The following is a 25,322-nucleotide window of genomic DNA, read 5'->3' on the forward strand; positions in this document are numbered from 1 at the left end:
TACTGCAGACGCGGTGAATTTCCCTTTTTCCGAGACTATTTCGTTGATGTGTATAAATAAAAAAGTGACTGTCGGTGTAATTGATTAGAAGCATCGAGTGCTCTTTCCTCGGTTAATACGTGAACGTTCAACTTACCTTGCCAGCACGAGAGTTCTGGCGAAATAAACTTTTGATTTGCAACAAATTGAGTACTTTACGCCCCAACACAATCACATCGTCCTGGTTTCGTCGCAATGTATTTCCATCGATTCGTTCAATTGGTTGATCCCGAATGAAGATGGTGAGAAACGGACTCATGGAAAAATATATTTCGCCCCCTCCTCCAGCCTTTGTATACCACGACCGACTGTTTGTAATGGCATTGCAAACGTGCTTCAACTAAATGCATAGCACACGCAATAGAGAGCTCGAGTAAAAAATAACGACGGAGTGAAAAGGAAAATTATCTGAGAGACGAGTAAACAACGTGATACAAGAATATTGGCAATTCTCTCCTCGAACCCACGGGCCACGACCTACGTACGCGCACTCATGTCCAACTCTTTCTACCTCTTCGTCAGACCCCTTCACCCTTACGCCCCCATAGCGTTTGCTAAAGTTGAATAATGGTCCTGAGGGAGGCAGAAAAGAAGCTGAGAGCTCGAGAGCTCAACGTTGCTGAGGGAGGGAAGCAGGCTCTTACTTCCTTTTCCAGTTGTCGCTCGCCTGCTGTCACGTCCGCTGGACTCTCTTTCGTCCATTCTTCTCTCCTGACATTTCGCATTCCCTCCATCACATTCTCGACGCCGAGAGCCTCGCTAAATATGCACACTCGAGACTCTACGACACACTCGAACAACATTTCTAATTCTTTTAGTACTTTTAATGCATTGCACATACTTCTTAGACTATTTTTTTCGTTTCTTTTTTTTTTTACAATGACAGAAAATTATTTGTTCAAAGAATCATTTGCGAGGTAGAATGTTTATGGCTTGACTGTTTCCTTTTCATTGCGGTGAGTTTCTTCGAGCGTTATATTCTCGATCCACTGTCCCAGTTAGCTCAAATTCGATTTGAATTTTCCGCAAACTTGAAACAATATTTAGCAGGATATTTCTTTTCTCAGGGATATTGAATTTTAGCACAAACACGCGTGCGCTGCTATCAAATTCTTGCGCTAGAACAAGTTTGAGTCAGTTTGAAAAAATAGGCACGCAGCGGTTTAACGAACCTGCAAAGCGATGTCGAGAAGTTGAAAACGAATTCAAGTTGTGGGTAATTTGAGATGTGATCGCTGTTGGATAAGTTCTTACAGGTAAAAATGGCCAATCCAATCACACTGGATGACGAGGAATGGAAGGAAGAGCAATGATTTATTATTTGCAGTAATCAAGACTGTATCGTAGTCGTGTAACCGATGGCCGTCGGTAAAAAGCGTGCCCTCTTATTACAAAATAAGTGGACATAACTTGTGTCGATGACTCTGCTGGGATATGTCTTTCATTATCTCCCCGAAGCGATCGGTGTAGGCTCGTATGATCAAAAGAGCACAATCGAGCTGCTGGTCGAACCAGGCACCTCGTTGCAATTAAATTGGTGCAGAAGAGCGAGAATGAGAAAAAAAAAAATACATTTATTTTTTCTTTTTATTTTCAAGTGAGAAAGAAAAATGGCTTACACGTGCTCCTCCCAATCGCAATTAATTTAATTACCCGCGTAAAGATCGATGGGAATCTTGTTCTGTGTCTCCTAGCCTCGGCTAACTCGTTTTCTTTAGTCTATTCATACGATACAAAGTTGCTTGATTGTAGCAACTATGTATCATCTAAAAGTAACGCCTACGAGTCAATGTACTGCGTTTCCAATGGCATCACATATGCCAAATCATTATTTCGTTATGTCTACGAAACCGCCTCCTCATTCTCCTACATTTTATCCTTCGCATCATCAAAACATGATACTTTTCTCATCGCCTCTCTTATTGGCCTTTAATGACCTTTTTATTGCGTTACTTTTTTGAGACTTTTTTCGATTCTTCCGTGACCTTTGAACTTTACGATTAAACGCAAAATCACCGTTTCAATCGTGCCGGAATCTTCACCAAGAGATTAAAACTTGAAATTTCGAATTTTATTGATCGTCTATGGGAATAGAAATTCTACGAAACCGACGCCAGTAGAACGAAGTTTATTGATTTGACAAAACTGTCATCGATTCAACGGTGCTTTTGGTGAAGCTTCATTCGTCCGAGTCTCCAAATTAAGCAATTGTACGAACCCAAAGTTTATTGAATCAAACGTTTTGTTAAAAATTCGTATTCGCAGTGTTCGACGAAACGGTGATACGCAGATTTGAGCTTTTCTTTAAATCCTAAACTCGCCAATTGACCTGCAGCTACAGAAATGATGAATTTTCTGGTCGACAATCTACGAGGAAAAAATGAAAATGCGAACGATCTTCCTCGCTTCGTTCGTTTTGCGACAACCGCTTCTAATCTACCGCATAATGATTCAGCATTTATGAACCGTGACGTATATCCTGCGTAGAGATTCGATGGAGGAGGTATAGCTTGCGAAAAATATGATAAACTGTAATAGCTTGCTTGACGAATCGGTTGTATAGATCTGCAGGTGCTTGGGTCAATTGCCAATGGAAAATGGCTTCTGCTTCTGCATGTATAAATAACTCAGACGGCGCTGAGCGTAACCGAGAATGAGATATCGGCGAATATAAATAAATGGGAATATCAAGACTTATGCATGTGTGCGCGGAGATACAAAGTATGCTTCAGGTTAAAAAAATTATCGGTCATTGAAATCATAACGGAAATGGTCGGTTGGAAATGTCGAGTATTCAAGCGAGACGACGACGCCGCCCGATCTTAATTTAATTTCTCTGTTACATTCGCAAATTCGCTGAGTTTCCGTCAGTGGCGACGCGTCACGGTCAACTTTCTTTAAAAATTCTCCTCTCGTTTCTCATATTTAGAGTGGGAGAGCGGAAAAAAGGAAAATATGAAAAACGGATGGGCAAATTTTGCATTCACCATAATTTTATCGTCCTCAAAGCCTATCCATCGTGTGGGCAGGTCGCTTTTTCCATCCTTCTTTCTTCCTCCCTCTCTTCAGACCCCTTTCAAAGAAGATACATAGTAAACGAACCGACGGGGTTCGGCGAGTGAGTACGTTCGTTTTATACGGATACGACAAATGTGATCGTTGGTTACGCCGTTTGTTATTCTTGTTCTGTATTGCTCATATTTTGTACTTCTTTCATAGTCGACCGTTCGCTTCGGAAAGCCGGGGAAAATGCACGCGTATATTTAGAAGCATAAATTCACAACTCTCTCCTGGAATATCATTAAACTCGTTCGTCCAGCAACAAAGTTTCTAACCTCAGTTCTCAGTTCGTTGACTCGCTGATTCTCTTCTTGCTTTGAAATCCTACGGTCATGTGAATACCTGAATTCACGGTTATGCATGTGATAATCATTTATGCAGTGCATTCGAACGAGCCGTTGGTTTGGCGTTTGCACCGACAAACCTTATGCGGTAGACAAATTATCAAGACTTCTTGGAAAAATGGATTCAAACGAGGCTCTACGTGATTGGATTATCATTCGTACTTATCGCTTCGAGCTCATGGAAATGGAGTGATAATTTCACGTGCGTGTGAAACAATAGGAAAATGTGAGCTCACTAAATGCACTTGCTGCAGGCGCTCGGACTCGAGATTTTTTCCAACATTTTTCAGCATTGTTGTGCCGCGAGATTTTCAAGAGATCGGCATCCCAGAAAAAGAACGAGGAATTGAATTTTTTCTGGAATAAAAATCGTGAGGATGTTAATTCTTTAGCTTTCCTTTCGCAGAGTTTCGTGCTCGTCGTAAACGCCTCATAAAGTTATCGAACAAGTGTTCACAAACCGATTTCGGATACAGGTAAATTAATCAGGAAAATATGATGTTTGCACGCCGTGAATTAATTCGAAATGCGGGAAAGATTCCTATCGAATCGCAAACTTCTTATTACGCTTCGAACGAACTTCAGAATCAGCTCGCGTGTATTATATTTCTTTTATACACGAGACGCCATTAAGCCTTAATGCTATGCTATTATTTTCGTGTGCGCCTCGCCCTCGTTGTTAAGCTCGTTGGGTTCGTTGCTTCTTCGTAATTGTTTGTACGCTTCATTATCTTCGCTGTAGTTTTTATACGTAGTTATATTCGTACATGATTAACACGTGGACCTTAATATATTCATTTTCCACTGGGATGAGCAGAAAGATGATGAATGTCCGAAGATGGCTGGGTGTCGTAAAAATTTCTCGACATCGATGGTAATAAAATCACAAATAAATACGATTATCCATCTAAAATCCAGCACGAGCAGTAAGATTCATCGAGAGCGTCTGTGGGCGTAAATAAAAAGTTTAAAGCGAATGAGTTTTCGGTTTTTTTCCCCAACGCTCAGAGTTGTTATCGCGGCTGAAGAATTTTCGTTTCAAATGAGCGTAAAGCGAGACGTTAATATTCTCATATCTTTCAAACGTGTTCGCGCAGTGGAAAAATGGCCGGAAGTTGTGGCAGCGCATTGCCGATATAATAACAGCGATCACAAGCATAAATAGACAAAAGATTTATAGACTGCGAGCAGGGAAAATCGTATTACATATGGACATGGGTGCAGCGCACCACTTTTTATTTTATCTTCGATTATTATTTCCTTCTTCGGTATACGGGTGTGCCTTTTATCGGTGCTAAATGACCTCGTCAGTCGTAATTGATAGACTGTTTATACTCGGTATCATATTTTTTTCGAGCTCTATACCTTCGTTTTTGATCGCAGTTGAGCGGCACATCATATTCCACCGTGAAAACGTGAATGAAGCGTGTGTAACGTTGCGTTTCGATGATACACGTAAACTCGAATGATTTCTTTGATCACTCGTTTTTATACAAATTGTTGGTTTTTTTTTCAACTCTCAATAAATATTTACATGTTCGTTTTCATGCTCAATTAACGTAGATCATGCCTGAAGGATCGTATTTTATGGGTGCCTAAATTCGGTCGATTTTTACTTCCTAATTGAAGATATTATCACTTTAAATTCATTTCAGAGTTATTAATTCGAAATTGTAAATCAATTTTTTCAACTTATCTTTTGGCGAATGAAATTACAAGCCATTAATTAATCGCGGGGTATACTACTACTATAGTTTTTCACACAACGGGAACAAGCCAAGAAAAAACAAAATGCTGAAATAAGCAAATGCGAGGTTGTGCGAGTGCTCATTACCAATTTCGTTAAATCTTTAACGTAATATATCTTTATTACTATAGTAAGACAATCGTCTTGAATTTTTTCCAAAACTTTCATTATATACTTCATTGTTATTGTGCACTTTTTTCTAAACTTGGTAAGAAGCGTTCATTTTTTTCGTTATACGGAAAGAGAAACGAATTTTTATTCATATTTAAACACGTTTATCTCAATAACCGATAAGACGAATCCTTTAAATTTTGATATGCCCGTGGGTCGACTATTCATTTAAATTCTGTGTAAATTTCAAGACTTTCTTAATAAAATCGTTCCGTGCATGAACTACCTTAACGCGAGTTAAGAGTTCGGAAACTAATGACGAAAGCTACTAAAATTTCCATCCATATTTTTATTCCTGGAAGTTTGTCAAAAGCCAAACGATCTCCTGTCACATTTTTTCACACTTCGCTTCAATACACTTTCGTAAGTATAATTTATCTGTACCGAGTTGATTATCCCTCCAAAGTTTTATTTCCCTTGCATCTTCCTGGACGTTCAGATTCGCACAAGAAGTGCATACGTCATACGGGAACATTTAGTTGATGTTTCCGCGCTACCGTTGCCCAGGTGTTCGCGCCATATTCGAAATCGTGCTCACACGAAGTCCGTGCCGGGAGTTCTCGCGACTCATATATATCGTTAGCTATACAGGGTGGACGGTACATGGCATAAAGTAGGCCGTATATCTTCGTTCTCGCTCGGGGGGGTTTCTGATGCGTTAAGCCACCAAGAAGCAAAACGAAAAGTACGAAGTGGCTCTTCCCTACTTTTGCTCCCTTCGAAAGGAGTACCGAGTATCCGGCCAATAGTGCGACGACGACCATTTTCTTTTTTCATGAATTATCGCTCTATGAACGTCGACCACGTTGATTAACCGCCAGTGCGATCCTGTGTGCTTTCTTCTGCTTCTCCTTCCTCATCTTCCCTTTTCATTTATTTGCTATTTTGTTTAACCATCATCGCGCACGCTGACCGGCTGCGTCTCATTTTCATACGAATGAATTTACGAACTTGCGTCTCTTAATTAATCATTCGCTTCGCCGAGGATCGAAAAAAAGTGATAAATATCGAATGTACTCTGCGGAAATTTTCTTTTCTCTCTCGCAACTATTTCATTTTAACGAGCGCATAACAAATTCTTTGGCGACGTTAAAGTTATCACTTCAAATACATCGGTCAGACTGATCGTGGAAATTCTGCTTTCCGCGATTTCTATTGATAAATATTCAATCAGGAAACACGCTTCGTATTTAATCCTTGACACTTGTCACAATGCCTCGTATAGTTTCGGACGAAATATTCTTGAAGCATGAAATCCAAGTTGAATTTTCAATAATGAGAGTATCACCCAAGTGGGAGTTACACTCCGCCGCTTAACTTCGTTTTTACGGCTCGGATTTTAAATCGGTTGCGAAAATCCACACTTGTATTAAAAGTATGAGAATTTTGAGCCAACTCATTAATTTACTGGAAGAATAAAGTACCGCGTGCAGCCGAAAAAATGCATATTCCTCATCAAACTTTGAAAGTATCCAACGTACGGGAAATAGCGTGTTAAAAGAATCATATTTTGTATAGCGGTATGGAATTAATTGTGAAGGGGACCGGCAGGAAAGGATCTAGACTCGGTGTCGTGTGCAGGAAAGTGTAAAGATTGGACACACGTTATGTCGTTGTCCAGGGAAGCCGTAGAGAGACGGAGGGCGAGTATGAGATTCGAACGCGTGGCATATACCTTTTCCGAGTTGTGTTCCGATCTGATAGCTTATTATTCCCATAATAACGTGTAATGATCGTATCGGCGATAATCATTTATTATCCATATTATATACTAACCACGATCTCCGGTCTCTCAAATCGATGACGCAGGCTCCAGTTTCTCGAGGCAATCTCATTTTTTTCAAACTTTTATCGAAAATGTTAAGTAAACGGATTTTCGCGGAGCCATCGAGGGAAGATAGTTGAAAAAATTGTAATCGAATAACCAAATGACGGCCTGGGGACGCAAACTAACAAATAATAGTGATTTGCAAATTGACGATCGAGATATAATAAACCAGCATTATCTCGGTAATACGAAATTGCTGAAAATCATTATTTCCTTATCGATCGATCGTCAATTAAATTTCAATCGGTGTGTTCCGGGACAGTGGCTATGCGCCCACGTGTTTCCTATCGACGAAAACAATTTTTGAACCTATTTATAACGGAAAAGTTATAAATAAATGTAGCAAAAATTGTTGGCCGGCGTTGCCTATCGCTCGTTTTACAACGCATCGGCTCGCACGCTACGATAACGCGGATACCTACCCGAATAGGTGCATGGTATGTGCAAAAATGCTATCACCTTAATTGCATCATCGCCTTCTATGTATAAGACTCGGTCTCCCTCGAACGTCAACTTGATTATATCACTCGAGCATCTTAATTAATAAGCGCGAACATAATTAGTCGACTGTGAGCGAAGCAGCCGTTGTGAAGGAACTTCAATCTCGCTACTCAGTACCAACTCTCAATTATGTATATTTGATTGGATCTTGAATTAAAAACGAAAAGAAAGGATAGACGGTAACGAAGCGAGACATGAAAGAGAAAGATACTATAAATATGGAGGAGTGCTGCTGAATTTTTTCAAGGATGAGAGTCATCGCGATATCGGGTAGAAAGCTTCCAATCTCTTTGTTCATTTTCTCGTTTCAAAAGGAGTTTGATCTCTTACGTAATGAGGAATAGTTCGCGAGCTGGGACTATTGATCCTGAATACTAATATCATTGAAACATTATTTTGGAGCTTGATTGAAAAAAGCAAATGAAAGTGTTTCCACGAGAGATTGGATTTCGTGATGTAAGATAGCGAGAGAGAGGGGGGGGGGGGATTGGTGGATTTTTAATTCACGGCAGTTTCTCACATTGCTTCTCATGCAAATATTCAGCGACGAATGTTGCCTGATTCGTAGGTTAAATGTCCCGATACGTAAGCAATATACGTGGTACTTCTTTACGAGGTTTACCTGATGTGACTTCACGAGTATCGACGTCTCTTTTTCGGTCAATTTCGATTCAACTGCCGATCTTAAACGTGAGTCCGAGGGATCCAGCCCCGCGCGGCTTCTCTTTGAAAACTAAATGCCGCGGCAGCTTCGCGTTGTTTGATTTTCAAGGCACGATGAGACGTACGATAGGGCTGAGTGAAGAAGGACTGACTTAAAGTACGGAGAAGCAAGAGCACGAGCAGAAGAAGAAGAAGAAGAAGACGAAGAAGAAGTAGGAGGAGAAGAAAAGTAAGAAGAAGGAGAAGAAAAAATGTATGAAACAACGAGATTTCATGTGCCTATAAGAGTCGGTGGCAAATTTAAATTTCAATCGTCCATTGGAGATCATTACAAATTGACTATATGTCCCGATTTACAACGACTCTTTCTTTTATCTTTGCTCTGCTGCTTCTTCGATATTACATATGCGTATAATCGAGTACTTCGACGTTTCCTCGTTACTTGCTGAGGCTAGAACATAAACCAGATGCAGTCTGCACGTGCTCGTTAGAGAGGCTTGTTAAGAATGACGGAGAAGTAATAGCAATGGAAGAAAAAAATAAAAGAGATGTGAGAGAGAAAGAGAGGTAGGATCGTCTCGGATAATTGGTTTGTTCAGTTCGTAAAATCAGCATGCCAAAAGAAAACGAGTTACAAGTCAAGATTTGTTGAATACGGAGCTTTGACGTTAAGACAAAGAAAGAAGCTCGACTGCGTAAGGTCAAGGGCGTCAGTCTGCTCGTCAAAGACCGGTAGGACGAATCGAGTCTCATTATAACGTGAGCACACAGCTCACCTTTCATCTTCAAGAGGTATGCGAGAAAAAATAATGCTTTTTTGAAGATGATGAAAACGGTGGAGGAGAGCTGAGTGCATAAAAAAAAAGAGTTCAGTTGGTCCTGTGTGCTCTGGTAATGACCCTTTCAAGGTCGGACGTCTTCCAACCTTTCACCGAGCTCACAAGTCTCGACGTACAATTTTTATTCTTCTTTTTCTTCGTTTTACTCTTTTCCTTCTTCTATTTGACCCCACGGGCATAAATTCAGAGCTTTCGAAGCGTTTCCATGGCAACTGGATGGAATTGCAGCGCATAAAAGCTCCCACCCTCTGATGATTTTCTCGTTTACTCCCTTTGGAACCGCTCATCTTTCATCGGGACCTAGCAACGAAGTTTCCATCTTTTTTCTCGACTGCCGCGGGAGAATGAGAGATTGTGGTCAGGAAAATACGGCAAAGTTCGGAGCCAAGGTAGACAAAAGTTCATTGCGCATTGTGAATACTCGACGCGGAAGATATAAATTACTCTCGCTGAAATGTTCATCCGATGGAATAATTATAACGAGTTCTTATTTCGTACAATCGTTTCACGGATTGCAGATTTCTGGAGTTTCATCCTTCTGGAATGATGCTCATAGTAATTATCTCTTCACCCTGAACTTAATTAAGGTGGTTCGAGTTCGTTGTTTCCTCAACAATGATGCACAGAATCTTCAATTACCGAAGGTTTCGCTTCCGCATTTTCATGATTGAAAATTCACTTTTTCTATTCTATGAGCATAGTTTAATCCCCACATTTTCGTAATGGCTAAACCTTGATACAATTGATATGGTCAGAAGAAACGAATGAAAGAATTTCGGTATTTATTAATTCTTTGGTTGACCACAGGTACTTCCTATGTATTTTGATAATTTCAAGTCCAAATAACTTTTTTTCTTCAAAATATTCGTCCAATAACGAAAGACTCGACATCTTCGTATAACAATCGAATCTAATTTAGTTGCAATCAAAAAGCTCGCGTCGACCGTTAAACCGTGGTGAACTCGCTCGAAGGGTTACATACGATATTGATCGAAGGAAGTTAGTTCCTATCCATCTTTAATATCCATGATCAGGATGAGAATCGGAATGTTCGGTGCAAGAGAGGATGGTAGCTTCCCCTTTAGTTGCCATGGCCGTGTTGCCATGGAAATTGGCAAAGCACGAGCCAGCGAGAGTCGGTGGTTGTAAATGTGCAGAGGGAGCTTTCGGTCTTGCTTGTTGAGTCGCGGGAGGATGCGGGGGTGGCCCACTCCACGAGCCCCCTCTTTTCCACCCTTTTCGCACGATCCTCGAAGACTTTGACCCTAGAATAAGACCGGGCTTTTCAAGAGTTCGGGTGCGTCGGAGTGTATTTACGAAATTGGAAAAAATAGAATTTAGCTACCGCCATTGGTTCGGAAGCAGGCGATATCGAGTGAAGCGCTTCAGTAGGCTCGAGGTGAATAGAGAAATGTGGAGAAAGGGAGAGAGAAAAAACGAGTGAACGCCACCTTTCGACAGATTGGGGGGTTCGCCTAAGGGCTGGGGCATTACCGGGGGTTGCCAGGCACACGGCGAGCATGCTGCGTCCCCATAGCAACGAATCCTAGTTTTGCCCGGACTTTCTCTTTCTCCCTCTTGCTATCTCTCTCCATTGCCTTTTCCTCTGTCTCGAGCCCCTCGAACAGCCCCAACTTTTCTCTGCAGCCCTCTGTACCTCGGCCCGCCCTTCCGCGCCCTCCGGGTTCACGTAGTATGGATTTTTTTCGTCACTTTTTCTCTCAACCAGCCGCCAGCAATGGCAACAGCGGCAGCGGCGACCCACTTGAGAGTGGCGCGACGCCAAATTTTTCACGAGCACCTCTCGACCTCGGCTCTCAAGTTCGCTCTTTTTTTTTTCCCCCCCATCTTTTTCTTATTTTCACTTTTTTTTCCTGGATAGGGAGAACGAAGAAGAGTCTCGGGCGTAGTTTTTTACCCTATCACTCCAGGGTTTGAACGCTCGTTATTTGTCTTTTTTTTTTTTGTACACACCACGATACATTGTGTGTCTTCTTTTCTTCGAAGCTCCGAAAATTCTCCACGAAAACAGCAGCACGTAGTGCGGCGAATATAAAGATTCTTCAGCCTCCCAATCGTCTCTTTGCCAGTGTCATCGCGTCGCGGACGTTCGTTGTATTCAGTGCGAAATATGAATACCCAGGCAATGAGAAAGGAAAAAAAAGCGGTTTCCAACGGAAGAGAGAACTTTGCGATGGGTTTATTTACTTATTCGAGACCGTTGGCTGCACGCGATTTCCATTGAGACTGTCTGCACATTCGAAGTACAGATTTTTCATGAAAACTGGTAACAACTGACAAAGCCCCAGACGCAAACAGGAGCCATCGGACAATTACCGTATTTTTTCATCATTGTGCCCCTCCTCTGTTTCATCGGTGAAGCTTCACCGTAGCAATTATCACGTAGTTTATTGATCCGGTATATCCGTTTCAATGGAGATTGTACAAGATCCAATCCGTCCGCCGATTTCTATTGAAGAGTTAATGGTCTCTCGTTGTACGTGCTTTTAGGTGAAATAAAAAACATAAAAAGAGAAAAAACAGCAGGCCGTGCAGTAGCGAAGGGTATCCAGAGTCCCAGCACGTAATTCAAAGAGCGCATAAAAGCAGAGAAGAGCGGGGTACAGGGATTTTTGCGGAAAATATATATACACGAGAGATGAATCCACAGGGCATGTGACTTTGAGAGTCAGCGAGGTCAAAGGATACAGGCGAAGGGTCGAACGGCCGACCAGCACTCGTAAGCCATGCCCAACAGGGGCTGCGGCGCAAAGGGTGAAAAATCGAAGGGGCGAGAGAGCTCGAGGATCTCGAAAATGGTGGGGCAAAAAAGGTATTCGGTCCAACCCCTGCGTCAAGCTTCATGGTCAAAATATGTAAAAGTCGAAAGAACGTATATGTGCCTGAATGGATGTTGGGTTGTGTTGAGTAGCGTATAACGAGCAAAAGGAGTGGCTCGCGAGTATAAACGAGTGTACAAAAGGCTGGCGGCCATGTTGGGCAAGGGTGTTGCCAGGGGGTGTAGCCACGACCGGGCTCGTATCCATGACAACGTCATTCTACCCCGACCGACCGGAAGCATTGGTGAGCGAGGGAGCCCGGAATAAGGATACATCGTTCCGTACACCGAGTTCGCCTTTGCGCTAAACCTCCTTCGCGAATGAAGAGTATCCACCGGAAGTTGACGACCGGAAGCTGGTGCGGTTCACTTGGATCAGAGCATGGACGACGACGATTACGACACTGCCGTCACAAATATTATGTATAAACCATCATGCAACCTCCAATAACTGCGGCTCTACTCGATTGTTATGCAAATTATGATTGGAGAAGCTAAGATAGGGAGAAACACCTTTCTCATTGTATTCTGCATGATACTGCTGAAGAAAGACCGCCGGGGGATGTCCCGCGGAGCCAGTCCACCTTGACTAATGTCCACTTATCCTTACCGTGACGGAATGACCAACTTCCTATTCAAAGGTGATAAATTTCACACCCAAACGAAGACTCTTCCCGCGTGTACCATTCGCGTGACTTCGGCTAATATATGGAATATCATTTTCTTGCGAATCTACCCTTCGAGCCGGATTCATCGAAACAAAATGGAGAGAACGCCCACAGAATGGAGGTCCTCGGATTTCAATTCCGAGACTATCACGAGTGTCCACAGGTCATTATTCTCATTCAGGATGGCAGATCAAAGTTAACTTCAATTCCCGGTCAATTTTTTTTGTGAGTTTGAAAATCATTGCCGAGTGCCGCTGCGCGTTGGAGCTTCGAGGAATCAGCATCGGAGCTTCGGTTGAAAATTTGAAACTGCAGTTCCTCGATCCAGATGCCACGATATTCGATGTTAAAAGTCGAAATTTACGTATACAGAAATCAAGTAAATCCGGTTCGTAACTACTGGAATTTATTTATTGTTATACCGGCTCTCGTATTGATATTGTGTTTGCTTCGGTCCTAACGTATTTCCATGAGAAAAGCCTCCACGAGCTTCCCTCGCCTCTCTGTACTGAGTACGTACAAAATACTAGTAACAAATGTATTTATGACTTATCGGGTCGTGAGGTTAGCCCATACAGTCATGTATCATCGTTAGGTGTGCAGGCATATTGCCGAGTGCAATGCCGCACGTATAGTGCAGTGCAGCTGCATACTAAAAACCAGGTTGGGAAGGAGGCTTCGTGTCAAGCGATCGTCGTTGTTGATGTCCTCTTTCGCAAAGGCTTTTACGATTTTAATGAAATACTTCGCGTCTCTAGGATTCATCCAGGATAGTTTTCTATAAGCAAATTTCCACTTTCATTTCTTTGCTCTCTCCAATAAACAGCTAGTACGAGCTACGGGCAAAAAAAACACCGAATTTTGTGGGAGAGTGTTGGTGCAAGATAGGTGACCTCGATACCAATTAACCCTGGCAACCTATCGCATCCAATTAATTGAGCAGGGTTGAAACTATATGCTTACATGAAATCGTAAAGCGCGAAACGTACTTGGATAGCTTACAAAAAATAGTGTTCGCATGTTGAAAATAGGATTTTACCGAAGCACGATATTTTCTCGATAATCGTTAAACCTGGAATGTTAGCGGTGTACTCGATACGACTTCCTAATTTCAATACATCGATAATAATCTATGCTGCATAAAACTCAGTGATCCTTGAGATTGCAGAAAGTGTACGAGGCACATTAAGGTGGAGAGACGGGGAAGCAGCTTCTCCTAGCACGTAATATGCCATCTCGTTGGATAAATAACGGTATTTTAAACGACTACTGCTTATGATCGCACCCAGAAAAGTCCAATAGATGGCTTTGTATAAATATTTATTATTTGTATACGCTTTAAGGCTTTCTCTGCGCTATATCTATAACGATATGTATGCACTCTCAGAGTTTAACAGTGGCGATGTAAATCCAGGATAGCAAAGCAGCCGATAACCATTGGGTAACTTATTTCAGAGCTCGTAAAATTCGTAACGAATACATCGCCGCTAAACTCGCGCGTATGAGAGCTCGAGGGTGTTGTTATTTTCCTTTGCAATCTTTCCAACTTACCTCCTATCGCAACCCACGAGTTTAAGAATGCTCGCGCCTTCGCATGGGCTAACGAGAATGCGGCGTTTATCGTCGAGATAGCTCGATAACGATCTCACCCTCTTTTTTCTTTTTTTTTTTTTTTTACAAATTTTGCCTCCCTTTTTGCCATACCGATGTGTTGTAGGCCATTATGGCGAATTATTTAATTTCGCATCTTCGCAGCTGAGCTTTGATTTTTTTCAGCGCTTTTTTTGTCGATCTCATTCCCCAGGGCGCGAATTTTGCCACCATTTTTTCTTGTTACTTCATACACGAAGTGAATATCCTGCAAAGCTTTTAACTGCGGTACAAACTGAAAGGAATAATTATAATTAGTGCGTGGAATGTAGTTGTCAGCTTGAATTTAGTACGGAATGTTCTCGCATGCTTTCAATGTATATTTACTTCAGTTGCTCTGAGAATATTATCAGAAAGTCGATGATTTCGGATTCCGGGGATTTTTTCTCCAATCAGATAATTTGACTTTATTATTTTAGCAGTCTCTAATTAAAATTTGCTACGCGTCGAGAGATATGGTAAAAAAAGTATCAACTTGTCCACTCGACCGGATATATTTTCATGTCGATGATTTTTATTTCCATCAGCGAGGTCAAACGATATGGCGCTGAGATGATTAAAAAGGAAAAAAATGAAACGCGTACCGGGTACAGAGGGTGCTTCTGCTCGTCTGCCTTTGCCGAGAGGCTCTGCAGTAATCATAGGGGCGTGAGAGACCCAAAGAAACACGTTTCACTCGTCGCGTTTCGGTCTATCGATTTGCCACGCCCAGTAGTCGGCCATTTTTGCTTGAATTAGCGAGATTCCTAATTAATTAATGCACTCTTTCACCGTTCTCTCCCGAAGCCACTCTTTCCACCCCGTCGCATCCACCGAGATCGTAAAATACTCACCATCAGTCTCTCCCTTGCTTTCCCCTGAATGCCTCCTCCTCTCTGGATCTGATGGGGAAATCCTTTTACCTTCTTCACACAAAGTCATCCGACCTCGCAAATACACCGCCCCAACCCCGAGGGTACTCGTCTCATTTTTTCTCATCCTCTCTTCCTCGCTTTTATCCATAGACTCTGCCGTATAAAAAGTAAATTAACGATCCATTAATTTGGAACATTCTCGTAGATCCCCAAGGATTTTCTACCAAAAGGAAAATCTATAAGTAAAACCATTGTTTAACGATAGCGTGCTATTGACTTTTTTAATGAGATAGAAAATCCATGTAGCTCGAGTTATTCCCGTAATTTTCATTTTCTGTACCTCATTAGTTTACCAAATACAATTATAGAATAAACAAATATTCAGCGAACGAGTCAAACTTTCTGACGGCAAGGCGAGGAGCAACGATATACGTTTCCGCGGTAAATGTATTAACTCGTTAAGGCATTACGTGAAGTTTTGACGGCGATCTTTGCATGCAGAATGAGGTAAATTCGTATGGAAATATATCCAGGATTCTTCATCCCATGAGGAAGGCGAAAATTCCAAACTTCAAACAACAACTTAATTGCATTCATTTGAAAATTAGTGTGCTCCGTCGTAATAATAACATTCCCCCCTGCCAAGGTACACTGGCAAAATTCTTGGTAAAAAAAAAAAACAGAAAATACTGAAAGCAGTTGATCCTTAAAAACGAGTCTTTCATTGATGGAAATCCCAATTCGATCGACACGAAGACGAGCTCGTAATTGATGATCGTAGATAGCTAACATCGGAGGTTTGCGTTCGCATCGAATTCGATCGAGATAGGATCCATTTCTTGCTGAACAAATTGAATGAGGAGCTCCTTTTTCTTTTCTTTCGTTCGTGTATCACAAATCTGAAGGATTTTTCAACTCGGTTGTACCGTAGAAAGTGGGAGTGAGATAAAAAACTGAGCCTTTCTTATTTACGAGGTTAATGCCGAGCCCTATTAGCAAGGCAATTAAGGGCTACGCGAAACTTGCATCGGCACGGGGCTCTGTATGCCGATTGCATTTAAACCCCTTCGATTTATCGAATCGCCAAAGAGACCGGTCCAACGAACCCGCTGAATACGAAGCGATGTGCGATTTCGTGTTTTCTATTGATTAAAAAAACATCAAAAACGTTTACACCGAAATTAGTAGGTATTCAAGGTCTCAAATTTCTCAGTTTTCTCTAACATATCATTTTTAACATGCGAAAACTAACAAAATTCCATGCCCACCGTATCATAGAACGTGTAGCTAACCAAATCGTGCAGCGATGAATTTTGTATTACACGAGTCTACAGCAAGTCTGAAGATATCGAAGCAACGAGTCTCGAACGTTTCTGAACATCCTGCCGTTGAATCAGTCTCATTAGCGTCATATTTTTTCATCAAAGTAACGAAATTAGCGAGTCTGACAACGAAAAATTGATTGAATCCGAAGAGAAGAGAATTTAATCCCGAGAATACGAGTTGTAGCTACGAGGCCTACGTGTACAATCCATAAAAATTCGTGGTCCAATATTACTAGCAATCTCGGGTACACATGTGCTCATATAGTTGCACTGATTAATCAATGAGCGCGAGTTATGTTGCAAGAGGGTCGATCGCAACGCGGTTATATTCCCTTCTCCTTTTCTTCCGGGAAATACGTGCAGTATAGAGAAGCGATGCGTCTTGCTGTTGGCATTGCCACCGCGCCTCGAACCAATGAAATATAATACGCAGCTGTGGCTGTGTAAGCGAGCTCTCTCGCTCGCGAGCACCTGATAATCGAAGCAATTTCGGGGCGTGTGCGTATGTGCTCTCTCTTGGTTGGGTCCGTTGGGGCTCTTGGTACAGGCGGTTGCAGTCGCGGTAGCAGGTAATTCGTCCACCATATCGAAAGAATATCGCATACCGGTTCGCATACACATATATTTATGGGTTAAATCGCCCTAACGAGAAAAAGGCTTCTCGAGAAGCGAAACCCTCGCGAATCGAGCCCTTTTCGCTCTTGGAGTCATCAACAAATGTATACACACTGCTAAAGACATTCGTGAGTACGTGTTAAGGTGCCGCGCAAGACCGGCTGCATCGAATAACATCTCACGCAACCGGTTCTTTCGCGCTAAAACTTGCTCGTCTAAAAACTCGATCGAGTGCGCTCGACAACCAATTGATTTTCGCCTCCAGATCATCGGCTAAACTCGCGCAGCAAGTTACAATGTAAAATACATACGAAATCGGCGTACGCGCCGTGTGCGCTCATCGTGTCAAGCCACTTTTGATCACCACCGTAAATCATTGAAATCTCTTATTTTTTACCTCCCATCCGTGACCATCGTCCGCCTTCTGACAAGGTGCCTCTTGATAACGCTTTTGCGATTGAAATGTGAATCGCCTCGAGAGATCGCGCGCGGTCAAGGCATGAGTGAACGAACTTATCGGGGCGCTTGTGCATAGAGATGATGCAAGAAACGATCTTATGGCTGACAGAGATGTATCGATGGACGTAGAACTTTTGATGACCGCTACGGAGTAGATTTGACGGGGTTATCTGGTTACGAGGCAATTTCACTGGTCTTTTTGCAGTAAAGAAGTTGCGGCAGGTTAATCAAGAGGTTATTACAAGTATAGTACTTATTACGCGGTGAAGCAATCGTCACTCGCCTCTCGTGCTATCTGTTTTTCTTCATCATCCTTTCATCGGGTATGGGGGCGATTTTTATTCCCTTTTTCCTCATTATTTTGAGCACTTAATTAAATTTTTATTGAGTAAATTCAAATACTTTTCATATCTGCGTCACATCGTAAACTTTTTATTTCGAAGTATTGCAGAAAATTGTTGAATTTCTTACGCGTTCCCGTGTCGACTGGTGACCGAAGCCACTCGCGTAAGGAGCTGCAAATTTTCTCTCGCAATGCGTCGAATAGAAGGCGCGAATATTTCAGAGGGTTTTGTAGAAAGGAATTTTTCCGCAACGGAGTAGGTACTGACGTGGAAAGCACTTGGATGGCGAGCCGATAAAAACGCTTCGAGATATTTCGTTTGGACATTGGACGATGGAAAAAAAGAAATTTTATTAATTAAACGCAGCTGCGCGCTGTGATAATTAACGATTGACTAGTTTATCGGAATCTAACAATCTGTTCTTATGGTTCGGCGTTTATTTGAGCCTGTTTCAATTACACCGAGTTCCTGATCTCACCAAACGCCGACGAATAACTCGTTCTACCGTTTCTTATCTGCGCGCGTATGTCTCACGATCAAGACCCAAAACGGAAACTGCGGACATTCAACGCTATTTTTTCCTTCAGAATTGTACAGATTCGCACTCTTCGAATGGACGATGTACAATCGCTAAATATTCGCAGCAAAAACTTCGTGCTTCCCAATCGTGAATTGTACTTCCGGAGTTTCTGAATTCATTCCGATCCTCTCTCAGGGTCTTACTGGATGAGAAATTTTCGAAGCAATTTGTTGCGAATGTCGTAGTGCGATGTGGTAAGTAAAGTCCCCGTGCCAGTTGGCTTTTAAACAAGCAAGAATAAGACAGTGGGATAGAAAGAGGTTGGTAAGCCGGACACGAGGTATGCGGACACGCGGAATGGGAAACGGCCTAAATATTTGACACGGTCGATGTCATGCATCGTCGATCGCCTTCCGCGGAATTTGACCGGCGGTTGTTGCATATGCGCGTACTTATTTAGACGGGACAGTAGTCGCACGATTGCACTCCAGCTCGCTCGCAATTCTCCGTCGCAACTCGAGTGACCTTCGCGTCGCAAATTCTCGGGGTGCACGAGAGCGACACGTTTCTTGGTCGGCACTTTTCTTCTCCTTTTTTCTTTCCTTCAAATAACGGCCAGGAATTCGGTTGCGGAAATGAACGCTCGAATGCACCTGCATTCTTTATGCCAATTTCTTGTATTCTTGTAATTTCGTGGTGATCGATGCATGTTTTTTGGTCAATCGAAGTTATAAAGTTCTACAGTGAGCTTGCCTCGTTGAACATAACTGATTTTGCAAATTCTTTTCAAAACGGTTTGCTCGGCTTTGTTAATCGGTTTTCATTTTACGAGTGGTTGATTCTTTTGTGAATAGAAAAATTTACATCAAAAGCTTCTGTCAGAAGAAACATAACTTTAAAAAAATATTTTTTTTTTTCATCCCGAGTATACCCATCCTTACAGATCTTGAACGCGTACCAATTCATCAGAATCGATTGGGAGAATGAGTTTGGCAGAAAAAGAGTAAAAAAAGGAAAACAGTATCGTTACTTTTTCAAATATTTATGAATTCGTGCAATTGATCGATCGTCCGAGGTCTAGGCAAATGTAAAATCAGCAAATTTTTCTCGTGTGTTGAAGCCTCGGAAGTGTATGAAAACTATTGAAAAAGAAGAAGTGGAGAAGCTGCTGGAGCAGGTGGTCCGCCGTGGTAATAAATCCGACGGTTACTCAAACAAATGAGCTGTATAACCACTTTAACAGTTCTCCCTGTGTGTTACTACTGGTATATTTCACTCGGTGACTGCCATTTCTGCGGTCGTTCTTCTCGGAAACGGCAAATCTGTAATCTGGATCAAAAACTATAAAAGCAAATTTTACAACCGTTCATCAGTATTCAATACCGTTGAAAAAAATGTTATGGTCAAGACTTGCCTTTTCTTTCTTAAACCTCGTGGGCAAGAGATGAAGATAACGTGATTTTTTGCACTCGAAGCTCATCGCAACCTGAAATTACGGGGAAAATAAACACTCAATTACCAAGAATATCTTAGTAAGTATCTTGAAAATCTTGACTTCTCTTTATTTTTCACCGAATCTTATCAGCACTTTTTCTCAATTGATTTTTATCCACTGTCTCGCGTTTCGACACTCGAAATTTTCGAAATCTTCTCAACCTCCCGATTCCCCAAATATGATTTCAACATAGTCGCGGAGTGGAGATGCTGGCGAGAATACTGGGAATTTTATTCGACCAGAAGAATGTCGTGCTTAGATTAAGAGGCACGTGGTCGCGTTATCCACCCACGGTTTTTGCAGCAGCGATTTTAGCGGAGAGGGCTGAGGGGGTTTCTCGTGTAAATACTTGTTGGTTCAAACGTGGAACGTGAAGTGAAAACTTCCCACGAGATTTTCTACTCCAGTGTCTTACAACTGGTAGAAAGAGAAAGAAAGATAACGACGAAAAGGCCAACTAAGCAGTGAATCTCGTGACGTATAAAAGAGACTCGTATGAGAGCACGTGTTGCCGACTCTGTACACGTTCGAGACGGAGCGAAGTAGTCTTGTCGAGAGAATCTGTTTAATTCCCTCACCTCCTCCCTCTCTTACCTCGGTACGTGTTCGACCATGCGTTGCATACACTATTTACCTCCATCTCCAACATTTCGCACAAGATTCAGGTCGCATCCGGAGCCACCTTCCCCTCTGGGCTTATCTCATTTTTCACCTTGATATATTACACGCTAACACCTGAACCGTAAAATGTAACTCAACGCTTGACCGTTAAATTCCATACTAGTTTATTATAAATCTCGTTGCATGTACATTAGATCACGATCCGATCGCTTGTGTACTTAGTACTACATTGCTGTAGATCGAGATCTCAATCTTTTCGGGTGAAAGTTTACTTTATCGAATCATCAAGAGATTATACGGACACGCAGCAACAGTTTTTCTCTGATGAGTTATCCTAAAAAATCATTCCTTAGTGATACTTTTCAGTGTCTTTTGACAGGTGCTTCATTGCCTTTTCCAAACGTCAAGTTTTGGTCGAATTAAAAAGTTCGTTGCTGATCAGACGTTTCGAATGATCATACGAATGCGATTTTTATTTTCATTATTTATCCAGTAGCCACGCGCAGCAACCCCTTTCCATAAAAAACGCGAAATGCATGAGGGTTAGTATTTCCGTTCCATCAGTCGGAGCAACACAAAGATGCGAATATCATTTGGCTACCGAATGAGTTTCTTTGATGTTGAAAACTTTGTACTGTTGATATAACGATTATGAGGATGCGGGCTAAACAGTCCTCGTTAACTCAACCGTCGCGTGAAGCTTTCTCAATCTGAAGCCAATTTGCATGCCTTCGATAGCTATGACCGAATCCAGGTGTCTATCTTATTCACATGCCCGTATGCAAACCCTTTCAAATATATGCCTTAATTATCCTCGACCCAACTGCACTCATTTTTAATTGACATGCATTTATTATACTATTACGAGACCATATCTTCCTTCAATCCCCCATTATTTAGTCGTTAAGGCGGAGCGATATAATTCTCCATTTTCCCTACGTAGCCTTATAGTTAACCCTTTGGAAGTTTCACGTTCTCTGGAAACCAATTGTGTGCAAAACAAGTGTTGCAAATATGGCTCTCGTGCATAAAATTACTTCTGGTTAAAGACTATTTGAAAGTACTTCAAAAAATAAAAAGAAAATGCGGTGCGAACGACCGTTGAAAATTGGGGACATTTGAGGACTTGCGAGAAATAACGTGAGGCGGATCAATTTTCGACTTCTTTCCAAACAGTGTAGTTAAAAAAAAATGATCTTATTTTATTATCAATGAAAAATGGGATTGATAATGAGGAGAGTGATTTTTTTAGTGCGGAGGTTGCTGTTGACCCACAGAAAATTGCTTTTTTAACGAAAAAAATGTGAAATTCGATTCGCATGTGGTCTTGTTCATTAGATCAATTTCACAGCCATCTTCATTGCTTGCCATTCTTACTTTTTTGCTTTTCTTAGTCGGAGGGTTCAGCCTTGAAATATTCCGTCATGCTTGAAATTGTGAAAATGTTAAAATCGAAAAATTGTTTACCCACTCAAAAAACAAAGTTGTACGGAAAATTTTTGAGTTTCCCCGTCTCATCATCATTATTAGACATGTCTACTGACTGACGGAAACGATGAAAAAAACTTTATCGAAAAATTTTTCGGGACAGCCACGCTTTTGAACTTTACCCTGTGCCTTTAAAATGCTTCTTGAACGTGAAACCGCCACTTATGAAAAATTTGCGGGTACTGGCAGAAAATTACGGTTGTTTTCGTACTGTTGGTTAAAATGGGTCGATGAACAGAAAATACCGCGGTTTTTCTTCAGCATAATTTTTACGGCGATAATTACATTGAAAAATAAATCAATCTTGGTAGGCTCGGTACACGATTGAAGTGTCAAACATTATTCGTTTCGAATACTGAACAGTCCGCTGTCCTATTGTTTTTTCTCGAAGGCACAGAGGGTCAAATTATTATCGCTAAATCACATGAGCACCGCAACCGGTAGGCTCTCATGGCGTTTATGGTATCATTCGTTTTGATTGCTTAGCTGAGCCGAGTCACGCGTTGAGCTTGGGCTAAATTTTTTATCATGGCGAATCTCAGCAACGAAGAGTATTTGAGGAACACATCGTATGTCGTGTTTACGATCCTTTCTATTTGATAATTGGACGCTATTCTTCATTTTCTTATGGATATTGTTGTCTCCTTTGGCAGTTTGTACATTCATAATCGAAAGATAATCGACAACTTGACAATCAAAGGACGGCGTCGATCTTAAGATTTTTCAAAAGCTTTCAAAAAATATACATATAGAATTTATTTAAACTCTCTGTAACTCGGAAAGGGTTGAATTTACAGTCTCAGCTGATAAGACTTTTTTCCAGCAAATTTGTTTATCTACAAAGTTGTCATTTGAATGTTTTCTGTATATTCAATAATTCAGGTGATACAACCGTTTATGTAGACATTTTCATATAAAATTCACTTTTAGTAATGATGCCGAGAATAATTTGAATTTACGGACATGCGGTACAATGGACTTCATTGTAGAATATCAAGTTTTCCACGAAAATCCATCCGGAGAGCTACATGAAAATTTGCAGGGCGGTGTACCAATAATAATGAGGATAACAATTTTTTCAATGCTATAATCAAATAGGAAATTTTTAATTTCGATTCGCGACCGCTAAATATTGTTTGACAACGATACTCTTTCGCGAGGCTTCGTTTTTGGACGTTAACTAAAGACTTTCGAGCACCATGGTAAAAAAAAGTTGTCCTAAAATGACGCACTCCATCGAACAATCGATAATAATTGATTTCGTTGAATAATAATGAGTGAACTATTTTGTAAACAATAAAACGATAATGAAAAGGAAAAGTTTTCATTAGGTGATCGAGGCGAGGGGGGGAAATTTTTTTGCGAATGCACGTGGTTTGTAATCGACGAAACGGTATAAATGTCGTCGGGTCCTGATTTAGGCCGAACGTTCCGTCGCTTTCGCTTGTCTCACGCCGCGCGACGGCAATCTCGTCCATTTTCTCCCTAATTGCGCGACTTGCGAGCGTCGCTTATCCTCTCGCCATACGGCGAAACCTCCTATCGACCCCATATACGCGATTATTTTCATCCGTCCATTATATTTCAATCCATTAAAACATTATTATCTCGACAATTCCATTGTCCGGACGAGCGATAAATTTCGTGTAATTGGATTCTAAATTCTATTCGGTGATAACTGAATCTTCGACAATGTTTATCGTACACTCTCCTTTCAATTTACTTTTTCCACGCGCTGTTTTCTATTTACGTTATTTCAAATCGTAAAACACAAATGGTTCTCACGGAGCATGCCTGAAAATTAACTCCTGCATGCTGTTCTTCAACTCCGTCGAAAAAATCCTTTACAACAAATCAAATAAATCTGCCCACTCGACCTTTCGCTTTATTCAAGAGAAGCTCGCATGTTTCTCGACTTTCTCACATCAGGAATTCAGGGAAATTTCCAATGGCTCTATTTTCTTCGTACCTGTTCTCGGCTTTATGTAGCAAAATTGTGACTGCAAGTCATCTCAATTCAAGCAATGGTTTCCTTAAATCCTCATTTTTGCGTTAAAACCTAATGAAATTCATTGCGTCTGCACACAAATCGTTTTTTCTCCGCTAAAAAAATCGTCCGTCCTGCAACACTTTATACAAGTGTGAGTATTTATTCTATGTAGTCTCGCTATCGATTTGACCGAGCAATTCCGCATAGGTTTCATTAATATCTATTATGGCGTCAACAAAAAGTCCCGGTTCAAATTCATTGCCGTCAAAAACGAGTGACCATTGTTCGTTACCGGTCATTGTGAGCGCCATTCGGTTTCAATCCCGGGCACGGGTGTGTAACGGCTTCGCATACATCTACGAACGTATACACATTGGGTATAGTAGTGCAGTTGGCAGTACTACAAAGTATTCACATTCTTCTCGCTTCTACTTTTTTTCGACGTTTTTTATTTTCCTTCCTCCACCTCTCCGCGTCTATCCATTGAAAAAAGCTTTTTTTCACCCTTTCTTCTTTTTTATTTATCTTCTATTTTCTCCCTTTTGCAATTCGAGCTTGTGCCTATACGCCCGTTGCTTTCGTTAGGAGAATTCACTTCTTCGGGGTTTCGTTCTCACTCCTCGAATCCTACAATCAGACTCTTTGTCCCACTCTTACTTCGCGGTACTCGGTATTCGTTCGGAACCAACAGCCTTCAAATTCTTTCACTCTTGCATGTAATAAAAATCGATACACAGTAATAGAACTAAAGAAAAAAACATTGCTTGGTTAATGAAATGAGGAACGTACAGTTGGCACTTTGTAGATTAACAATGTTTTTTTTTTTTTTTTTTTTTTAATGAAAAACAGAAATGCAAAGAGGATTTTGAAAATATCAGTAATAACGACGAGTGAAATGTTCATTTATTTCGTAAATATTGTAAATTTTTGTAAATTTTCGCTGTTGCGAATATTCGTGGGAGCACGAAGAACCTTACTGAAACGGGCCGCACGTTATTTTTGTACTTCGGAGAGCTCCTATGCGAGTTGAGCGCGTGCAAACAAAAAAATCGTTTCGCCTCCAGGCTTTCGCGAAAGGGAAGAACAAAAGTGTTTTGGACCATCCGAGGAAGCGAGTTAAAAATTGCTCGTCTTGTACCGGAAACGGTCGTCGTAGTTATTGTACAAATAGAAAACACAAAGAACAAGAATCTTGAAAATGAAAGAAAAAAAATGGCACGATAGGACACAATGCGGCAAGGCCACGCGTAGTACGTTCGCAG

The 25,322-nt window shown here is 41.4% G+C and overlaps 1 protein-coding gene and 1 long non-coding RNA gene across 2 annotated transcripts in view; one reads left to right on the forward strand and one right to left on the reverse strand.

Annotated features, from left to right (window-relative positions):
* The window catches only part of MESR6 (misexpression suppressor of ras 6), a 443,740-nt gene that overhangs the window by 43,312 nt on the left and 375,106 nt on the right, over window positions 1-25,322 (forward strand). The window lies entirely within an intron of this gene.
* LOC122405571 (uncharacterized) lies at window positions 13,204-15,038 on the reverse strand. Its single transcript, XR_006259788.1, has 3 exons — window positions 14,934-15,038; window positions 14,251-14,584; window positions 13,204-13,477 (listed from the first exon to the last, which is right to left on the reverse strand). It is a non-coding gene; the product is annotated as an uncharacterized lncRNA (long non-coding RNA).

This window comes from Venturia canescens, chromosome 1 (genome assembly GCF_019457755.1).
Source record: "Venturia canescens isolate UGA chromosome 1, ASM1945775v1, whole genome shotgun sequence".
Lineage (NCBI taxonomy): Eukaryota > Metazoa > Arthropoda > Insecta > Hymenoptera > Ichneumonidae > Venturia > Venturia canescens.